Source organism: Amblyomma maculatum, chromosome 7, assembly GCF_055883805.1.
Source record: "Amblyomma maculatum isolate TAMU_Amacu chromosome 7, ASM5588380v1, whole genome shotgun sequence".
Taxonomy (NCBI): domain Eukaryota; kingdom Metazoa; phylum Arthropoda; class Arachnida; order Ixodida; family Ixodidae; genus Amblyomma; species Amblyomma maculatum.
Genome location: NC_139350.1, coordinates 33855414 through 33865875, shown reverse-complemented (window position 1 = coordinate 33865875; position 10462 = coordinate 33855414). Strand labels below are relative to the sequence as shown.

Genomic DNA, 10462 nt, shown 5'->3' with positions numbered 1-10462 from the left:
TCACGTTGGCAGCGGTTGTTGTGCCCTAAAGTAGGAATAGCTTAGTGAAGAAAGAGTGGTAAACTGTAATTCTTTGTTTACGGGAAGACGAATTCCAAGCATGATAAAGTCAAACGTAAGCGCTAAGGCCTCTTTTTCAGGTAGTCATCTGAGCTCCACACTTCTAACGCCATTTCGACAGTGCATGCGAATATGCACACGAATATTTCGTTAATCAATTTTCTTTGAATCATGTATAATTATGTGCCCTTCTTTGACATGTAATCAATCATCTATGTATTTCGGGTCATATGGCAATAATATCGAAAGACGAAAACGTATTTAAACTCAGCTGTCGACGCGGCTTTTCCAAAGCAGTGTTCCTTTTTCGGCTACGAAGAGCCGGAAAAAGTAAAAAGAAAATGTATGTAATAAACATCTGCAGCCCCAAAATATACGAGACTTACACCACCTTATTGCACATAATTAAAAGCCTGTGCCAATATTCCAGACAAAAATAGAGCGTAATCAAGGCTGATATTTTTATCTCTATTGCTACAGACCCCGTCAGGGCGAAATATTAAGTAAATTTGAGAAATACAACAGAAATATTTACACGTAGATAAGTGGAATGCGATCAAGTTGGAAAAACGGCTGTTTCATTTAAAACAGTATGATCCAGTTAATACGAGCTCGTTCCAGTTACAAAGAGGGACAAAAACGCGACATAAGTGCAGCGTTCCACATACAGCAACCCGATAGCATCTGGTTCCAGATAAATTATCGGGAAGAAGTGGTTTAGCTGGAACATATGTGGAACCGGCGTCGTTTATGAAGAACCAAAATTAAGAGGTTACGTAGTTCTTTCAGCGGGTAAGGTTTAGGAAACTCCGGAACGGCAAGAAGTTTTGCGGGGCCAGGGTGAACACCAACCTTGGAGACGACGTGGCTCAATATACTGAGTTGATTAGCGGCGAAGCAGCACTTCAAATTTAGTCGAAGATTACCATGAAGGCAAGTCAGGACGCGTTGTAGGCTATGGAACTGAGTAGGAATATCCTTTGTAAACACCACGACATCTATGAGGTAGCATAGAAAGGCGGGCCATTTCAAATTACTCAAAACCATGCCCATCACACACTCGAAAGTCACAGCAGCGTTGCACAACCCAAACAGCATCTCGGTGAACTCATAAGCCGTCGGGTGTGACAAAGGCGGTCTTCTCGCGATCAGGTTCTGTCCAAGAGGAAGAACTCCGCTCCCTGCAGAGATCCTAATCATAGCCTCCTGTATTATCCATTCCCGGTCATGGGCGCCGAGATCAAAAGATGCTTACCATCGCGTTGGAGGCCGCGGTGGAAGAAAGAAAAGTGCTCCGTCGGCACACCGGCGCTGCGGCGAGATAGTGGCCACTCCTGCGCGCCGCTAAAGGCAGCACTATAAAGTTTTTAGAGTGCTATGCTTTCCGCCGATTCTGCGGGCGTTCCTATAGACAGTGGAACACGTGATGACATTTCGCGGCCTCTATCAGGAGTGAAAGCTATAGCATACAAATATTCCTATTTTATATTATTTAAACGTCTATCGAGGCGCAGTTAGGAACATTCATGCCACTTACTGTCCAAATCACGTGATTTTTGAACGCGGAGAGACGCGTCGTCTGCTTTGCATGGTATGCAGGAGCCTCTTTTGGTAGGCAGGCTCATCTGACAAAGAATCGTTTAATAATTTTGAGTCGCCAACACCTATTTCTGGTGGTATGATCGTCAGCTCAGCTGACAGAGAAATGACGATGTCTAGGGATCAACTCGCGCATTCCCTTCCACTGTAACTCTAGGTTGATGCCTTGATCAGCTGTCTTGAATATTTCGTGCATTTGCAAAACAGCCTACCTACGCCCTAATTGGAATAGTTAAGTGCTTTTGACGTGGCTGCAGCCGTGGATAAGCGCCCTGCAGAGAGAAGGTATCACTGCAGGTAAAAGGTAAAACTGCGCAAATAGAACAGGGCAAGAGACGAAGGAACGACACGGGCGCAGTACAAGAATGACAACACGGGCGTTTTTGTTCCTTCTTCGCTTGTCCTGTTGCATTCGTGCAGTTTTACCGTCTACCTGCAAAGAACCAACTAGCCGTCTAAAATGTTCTGCTAAAATATCACTCTCCGACGCTCTTAAAGACGGAATTCATTGCGCAGGTCTATCAGGAATCTTCCCTTAGCTAAGAATTGTTTCAAGTGCCCGAGGGTCATGTATGCATCAAAATAAAGTGCGTGTGCAAGGCGCGCCGTTGAAACCTCTGTAAAAGAGCGGCAGAAAAAGGCCCCTGTAATGGTGCTGCCTCTGGCGGTCGCGGTTTCTCAATGTTACACTAAATGGCCGCGTCTCGTGTCTCTGTCGGATTGCCTTCATTGCACCTGAGGGAGTCCGAGTGGGTGGGTGGGAGGCCCAAATTTAGAAGCGCCGCTTCACGGCGCGCGACAAAACTATGTGTTTCAGGTTTCAGGGTTTTTTATTTTCAGAAATGTATTACACAAATTAGTATGATTTATTTGGTACAGAAGGAGGACCCAAAGCGAAGCTGTCAGGGGGACCTCCTAGAACAAAATGCTTAAACAAAATTCACAAATATGGCAGAAATTGAACATTAAAATATGTTAAAATTCATGAACATCCGTGGCGTTGATATGATTTCTCGCAACGGAACGCTCGCATCGCAATGTTTGCTGTCGTGCTCGGACAGCAGCAAGTTCTTCTGATTGCGCCAGTTAAGCCACGGCCGGTCGCGAAGGGAGCAGAACCAAGGTATATGTACTATGGTAGCGAAAGCTTCTTAGACGCCCATACGTTCAAAACATGGCGGCTCATGGGAATCCAGCCCCAATGAAAACTGAAGAGGGGGGGGGGGGGTATAGTATTGAATGACGTCACACACACGTTTACCTTGGCGCGAATTATAAACAAGTCTTTTTATAAAACCTCCGCGTGGCATTGACGAGCTTGCACCTTTTGAAGGTTGTTACCTTTCAGCGCGCGCCAACCTTTCCCATCCAAATGAACTCGAGTTGCTGTTTACGCCCTTGTTTATGAGCATTGGAGGGTCAAATTCTAAAGTTAAAGCTCAGCTACTTTGGTCATCTGATGAGAAGAGAGGAGTCGCTGGAGAAAGATTTGATGTTGGGAAAGGTTGAGGGTCGCCGGAGAAGGGGTAGGCAGCGAACGCGTTGGTTAGATGGCATCCTCGAGGCACTGCAGATGAAGTTATGTGATGTTAGGAAGATGGTGAAAGACCGGAAAGCGTGGCGTGACATGGTCCATAGGATCACGAAGAGTCGGACACGACTGAACGACTGAACTGAACTGAACTTATGAGCAGTTACTCAAGCACAATGAAAGTGGTTCGCAAAGGTGGTTGCATAGTAAGTCAACAACACTTCCAAACCTAGATAAAGCATGCAAATTCATAATGTAAATACTGCTGCGAGTCATGCAAGTACTTTGGCCATGTACTTCGTCCCTCAACACAGCAAAGTGTGGTCCAGGAACACTGGTGCGACCGGGCAGTCGGGTTGCGTGCCCAGTTTGCAACAAGAGTGTACTAAGCGTAAAATTATGGTTTTCATATTCTTAGTTTATTACACCAATCAAGAAAATACAGCAATAAAGCACAACAATAAAAATACATGCCACAGACATCACAAACAGTAGCGCCGTTTAAGCGGGCTAATCATCTCACTAATCGCAGCCGATGTATGGAAAAGGCTTGTAGTGCCACAAAACATCACCAGATAAGAACTATGTATAGAAAAGAAAGCTATTACGGCTGCAATGGAGATAAAAATGACATGAAAGTAGGCGCATCAAGACACACGTGAAGCGTATAGCACTGGGATTACTTTCACATTTCAAATCTTCGGCTGAAAGATACAGCAGTTTTGAAGGCAATGGTCCAGGCAGCTTTAGCATCATCAAACGTGCTTAACAATGGAGCATTAGAGCATACATTGAGTCTGTGTGGAACCTCCAGACCTGCTTCTGATCAGGAACCAGAATTTGAGGCTATTGTGATTCATCTATTCGACAGAGTGCAGCTTACAGTAAGGCTTGCGGACGTTAATGCGGCAGTAAAAAAATGTAATGGACATTTCTCACAACTATACAGTATGTTAAAACACAGCCATCTCATCACCTCAAACAGTCATCTCCTAGCATTCTAAGGTGTAGCGACAATACATAACTATCGCTAGAGACACAAACATGCACTACAACAAGCATAAAGAATGGCATCAGCTAAAATGCCTAGCTTGAATTTCTTGCAAGACATAACCTTATTCAGATATTCAAGCCATTGACACCAATCTATGTGATATATGTAGAACGCGCAATGAAATAGTTTTGACCTTGAAAATGATGTAACTTCGAAAGCATCTTCTCTATCGATTTAATTACGAAGTCCATCATTTCCTCTGCAAGCAAACCAATGCAGGTTTACCCTCACACAACTATAGCCAGCGATTTCCCCACCTCTGCTTGAAGCACGATAGAGAGACTGCAGTATATTAATTTTGATCTCGTTTGTGTGTATTCAATATTCAATTCACTGTTCCATGAGTGTGCTCTAGATTTGACTTCGATGTGGTGTGTCATGTGACTGCCCTATATATACAGTGGCATCTCCTTTATTAAGTGAGCTTTGGTTCCACATTCCCTCTATGAGCCCAGCTATGTTATTCTGTGAGCCATAGTAGCCTCCCAGTTACATAGACTATGACCTACATGTTCTTTTCCCACGATATTGCAGGAAGATATGATAAAAACCGGCTCACTCACAAGCATACACCTGCAAACTAGGATGTAAGAACAGACATACCCTCAAAGTCTCCTTTCCCGGGTTTTTCCTATACTCGAGCACAGGAGCACTGGCTCTGATTGGCAAAGTCGGCTCTCTAGCTTCAACTCGCATTTGTGCGACCCTGTACCACACCTGCGGCCTTTCATAAACTAAACGCAAGCCAGCCAGCAAAGTAGACAATGCTGTTCTCCGTCATTACAGGTGGATAATCATTGGTCGAAACTTCTACTACAAGTGGCAAAGATGCAGCGACGGTACAAAGAGAAAAAGCAGGTGCGGAAAAAGAAACAGGGAGAGTTGCCAGGAGATCATAGCTGCGACTTTCAATTTGAAATGGTTACTAACTAGAAGATGCCTAACTGCTGCCTGAAACTTTCGGCAACACGAGTTGCTGTTCGCTCCCGACTTTGACCTAATAATTGCAAAGGTACTTTCAAGCGCATCCTGGTTTAGATGCCTGGTTAGGAGGTATGCCAAACCATACCGAGAAGCCAAGTGGTTCCACAACATCGGCAAAGCCCTCATAGTTTGGTAGAAGCCACGGATGCAAGGAGGCTTCCGTGCACAGCCTAGAGCTTCAATATTCTCAAAACCTGCAAGTCAGTCCTCTACGAACTCTTTGTGGACAGGCCCTGTACACATTGCAGAGGTGAAGGGATACTTTGCATACCCCTGAAATACGTTTAGGCTGTCAGAACATGTATCCTGTGAACAAATCTTACTGTTTGCATAGCCTCAGCTACCAGCCCAACAAAAAAACTTAAAGGTCTACTGGACAATAACCTCACACAATCTGATAAAATCGCATAGGCTTTCATACGATGTACATCATTATCATAAAATACCTTCTATAATTTATGACAATGTGCAAAAAACTGTGATTCCTTATGAAATTATATGCGACTTGTATGTGATTTCTTATGTTGAGTGAGATTGTGTGAGAAATGAGGTTATTGTCTCATACAATTTTTTCAGTACGGAGGTGCTGAAATGTTGCCAAACTGCATAATGCAGCGCAGTGGTTACTGAAAATCGTTCTGCGAGCTTCACAGGTATATTTGATGCAAAAGTCAAATTAAAATGACGGTCGCTCAAGTTTTGAATGTATCGAATTTGCATTTCTTGGTTCCTCTCGTAAGCCTGTCGTATCTATGAACTTTTGATTGTGTCATTGCCCAATCTGAAATTATATTTGAAGAATATATTCCGGAAGCACTTGAACAAATGTGGAGCATCACAAAAGAAAAAAGTGGTTCACCACTGACGGATAGGTATGGGTTTTTAGGGGTTACGAAGTTCGATAACAAAGATACATTTTAATTCCCCTGATCACAAACTACAGCCACAGTTTGTAATCCGGTTGCAACCGCTAAGTTGTACCACTGGAAAAGGTCACGCAGAACACTCGCAAGTGCTGCTTTATACACAAAGAAATAGCCAAGAGGCTGCTCCCGCGGTGTGCACATATCTTTGGCCATGAACACAAGAGCCTTATTTGCAAGATTTCCCCCTTGTGCTATACTATACTATTCAAGACCTTCAAATCTGTCTGACACTGGGTTGTATGACAGTTTCTTTCCAACATGCATTTCATCGAAAATTATAGTGCAAGCCCTGTCTTTCTGCAGAAAAGACGCTGCCCTTCTCTTGATAAAATCGAAAACTGCAGGATATAATTTCATCTTCAGCGGTATATGCGAAAGCCAGAGCAGCGGGGAGCAAATAAATGGACGTTTTAGGAGTTCCCTGCATTACCTATAACCTTTAGAGCTGTGAAAGTAGAGGTCTAAATCAAATGTTTTGTTCTGGTTGTATCATCTACAGTCAAACCTGCTGGTGTTGCTCATCTACAACTGCGCCTCTACAAGACCAGCAACCGTTGGGGGTCACATGCTCAAGCACAGTTTCTACCACATAAGCAGCAGTCTCCATGCATCGGTACTGGAGCAGCTACCCTTGCAGTCTCTTTTTGTGGTCACGGAGCTGCCTGAGCTGCGTTCTGAGCTTGTAAAGTGGCCGCCTTTCTTGGTGGGGCTGGTGAAAGGTCCTGCGAGGTGAAGAAAAGCAGCAAAGCAATTAGCAGCTGTCGGGTTCAGTACATGTGCATATATCCTTACAGAACCAGAAAATGCATGTCAGTGTGAAGGCGTCGAAATGTTTGCAACACCAACCATCACAAGAAAGCGATGAACTGCTGCGCAAAGGCTCTGGGGATGATGCAGCACACAAAGAAAGTGCTGCAAGCTCTCCAATCGTGTTGGTGTGTGCAGAGGACGTGCATGCCCTAGCGTGCGTGTGGCCCGCTGCAACAGCAGGAAGTAATGCAAGGAGAAAATAAAGCTATAGCAGTTTAGAAAGTGCAGCCAGAAACCAAACAATACATAAAATATTTTTGTAAGCCCGTAAAGCAAAACCAGCACTTACAATGATCTTCTATCAAGGCATTGCCCTGGATCCGCGCTTGACTCAGTGAAGAACACTGGACGTCTGGGATCTGTAAAGCACACGGTCAGGATACTGTACCATAGTTCTGCCACGGCCGCTCGATGGAAGCGCACTGGGTGTGGCCTGCTGCGTCGCGCCGCCGTCAATGGGCAAGCGCGTCCTTGGAGAGTTTACAGTTGCGCCCGCTATTTCTGCTGAGGGCGCCACTGTTCGGGGACACGTCGCCGCCGGGGTCGCCGGCTCTGAGCGCGCGGTTTGCTTCGTTTCTGGACGCGTTCGCCTCGCGTATGCGTGGTCAACGCAAACTTTTTTGTGTGCGCGTGTGAAAGCTCGCTAACGGTAAGAACGTTAAGACGGGACGCGTTTGTTTTTTAAGGCGAAAGCTGTTCTAGGCTCATGGAATGAAAATCTGTGCGCAAAAGCTGTGCCTGTAATCTGTGTGTCGCATCTGTGCGCTGGTGTGTCAGTCGTAAAAAGCGGACATGCAAGGAGGGAGATTAAGAATGAATATGATTGATGGTGATAGGTAATCAATAAAAGTTATAAATAGACATTGATGGAGGTAATAACTAATGTTGTGACTAATATTGATTAATAATGCCTAAATTAATTTGTAATGACCAGTATGTCAAACTACGACATGTAATGACCGCAATAGATTAGAAATGAGTAAAAATGTTTAGCGGTGTGTGTTAATGACTATAATAGCTAGGCATGACTCATCATTACTGCTAATGACTACGAAATGACCAATATGTCAAATGACGACTTGTAATGACCACTACTGATTCTAAATGAGTAACCTGCTTAGTTATGAGTGGTAAGGACTACAATGACTACGCAGGCAGACTCATCATGACTGGGAAACGACCAATATATCAAACGACGACTTGAAATGACTGCAACTGTGGCAAACGATGAGAGGCAAACAATAGAAGGGCAGGCTTTCGTCGTCCTCCGCTTAAGAGACATCTAAGAGACCTTCTAATTTTATTTGTTGCGCTCGCTTCAGGCAAAGGCAGCAGCGAGGAGTGGAAATGCACTCGCTTCCCCTGGAATGAAAGCGGCACTGAGGTTAAAACGTCCAGATGCTGAAGCATAATCCCCTACCAGCTGCCGTTGAATTTTCTGCTAGGGACAGCAGATTGGACTTGGTGATTATTTATAGGTTGACCGCCCAAATAACGTGACGGGAACACAGGAGAAGAAGACGGCACAACCGCGCTAGTTGTGTCGTCCTCTTTTCCTGTGTTCCCGTAATGTTGTTTAACCTATTTAGTTACCAGGGAGCTGGGCAGTGAACTAGAATTTTTAACGATGTGTGAAGTAGATGAACACGATGAGGTAGCACCAGAAGTTTTTCTCACAGGTTATGTTGCGAGGACATAAAAAAAAGGTATGATGGTTTTCTTTATATAAGCATACAATTTGTTCTAAATTTTGCCGCTAGTCTGAGTGGCCTTTGAAGCAAAGTAGCCTGTTCATACAACATTTGTTTGTACTGTTGAGACTGTTTAAGCCGATGCGATAAACTGAAAAACCCCGTTCCGCAGAAAATCCGGCGCCCGCTCTGTCGGTGGAAAGTAGGAAAAATACTTTTCTGGCAAGAGGCACTTTTGTTGGTGATATGGCCAGACACTTTTGGAGCAATTAGAACACATTACATGTTCAATGTGGCAGGAGCTGCCAAACCAGAGAGAGTCAATAAGACGTGAGGGTGAAATGGGAATTGAAAGTGGGACCCTTAGATCCCAAGTCAGGCACACTATACTCCTATAGGGCACGCTCGTACGGCTTCGGTAGAGGGGCTTTATATACTTATATTTAGGGTGCTATTTCATATTATGCGGTGGATTAAGGTTGTATTATATTGATATGCGACAGATGAAGTAATTAAGGGATACGGTAAATAAGCAGGTAGCAAAGTGCGGGTACGTTAACGAGGCTCCGCCAGGAGACTTAAGAACCCCAATTTTTGTTTATCACTACCAAGTTGTTGCTTAATTTATGCGATATTAGGTAATAATTTTGAGGCGGCATGTCAGTTGTGCAAGAGACTGTTGCAGTAAATATGAGTCAACCGAACCAGTTACAAGTTAATGAAAACCAAGGACAATGGAGGCTTGAAGTACCCCGCAAAGGAAGAAATCAAGCTTTGTCAGCTTACGAGCACCTTCATTAACAGGATAATGAAGTCTGAAAAGGTCCGGCGAAGTAGCAAGCTGAGTAAACTTTTGATTTCAGCATGTTTCAAGAAATGTTTTCCGCCTGCGATTGTTAGTTTTCTTCCTTTTGTTTTGTGTGTGGCCATGTACTCGGCTGCTCGCTGAATCTCGGCTGCAGTTGCGCTCTGAGGCGTGAACATTCTTGCGATCACAGGTAAGAATTAGTTTCACAACAGGAACACTCGATGTGCGTTCTTCCATAGAAAATTAGAAACCAGCAAAATTATATGAGTTTGCGAGCAGCCAATAAAAATAGTAATAAAAACGTTCGGCGCATATACGTAGCACCTTGATGCAGACCGGCACTATGAAGCGCGCTCACTTTGACCGGTCATGCAAAATATGGGAAGCCATGGCGGATAGCGTTCTGGCGTACAAAGTTTAAGGTCTTGAACTAAGTCGAAGATACCAAGTTATCATCTAGATTTTACCTAATAAACACCTTCATATTTCCACCGTAACATTTGTCAGAATGAGATAGAAAGGTTGGTTACCTGTCGCATTGCCACAGAGGTCGCTCACAGTACGAATTTTTTTAATTGGATAGCGCTAACAGTTTCGAACAGGTTGACATCAATTTGTGTATAAAAGGTGTATGCAGGAATGAGTAAACGGTATAAAAATGATATACTTAATTCGTGACCTAGTGATTTAAGTGGTTATGCATTTGGCTACCAAGGCAGCTGAACAGCTTCGAATTGTTCCCAGCCGGGTGACATTTTCATTTGACAAACAACTTGATCCGAATGCAACATCACGGTAATGCGAGCACTCCAATCGAGTGGCCTTGAACCACTATCACATTAAGTTTTTCGGGGTGCACTCCAGTATACATCCTTGCCGAGCAAGCGCTAAGTGCTAACATGCTGGCACTAAGACATGACAGTATGCACGAATTCATGTAGCGTTGCCAAATTGTATGAAGCGAAGCTGTGATATCCTTAAAATAACAGGCTCCTACCA

The 10462-nt window shown here is 44.2% G+C and overlaps 1 pseudogene across 1 annotated transcript; it reads right to left on the bottom strand.

Annotated features, from left to right (window-relative positions):
* Nucleotides 1-3649: 3649 nt before the first annotated feature.
* Nucleotides 3650-9853, bottom strand: LOC146182945 (uncharacterized; annotated as a pseudogene). Its single transcript, XR_014708396.1, has 3 exons — nucleotides 9822-9853; nucleotides 7254-7400; nucleotides 3650-6876 (listed from the first exon to the last, which is right to left on the bottom strand). The product of XR_014708396.1 is annotated as an uncharacterized LOC146182945 (transcript).
* Between the last annotated feature and the right edge of the window lie 609 nt (nucleotides 9854-10462).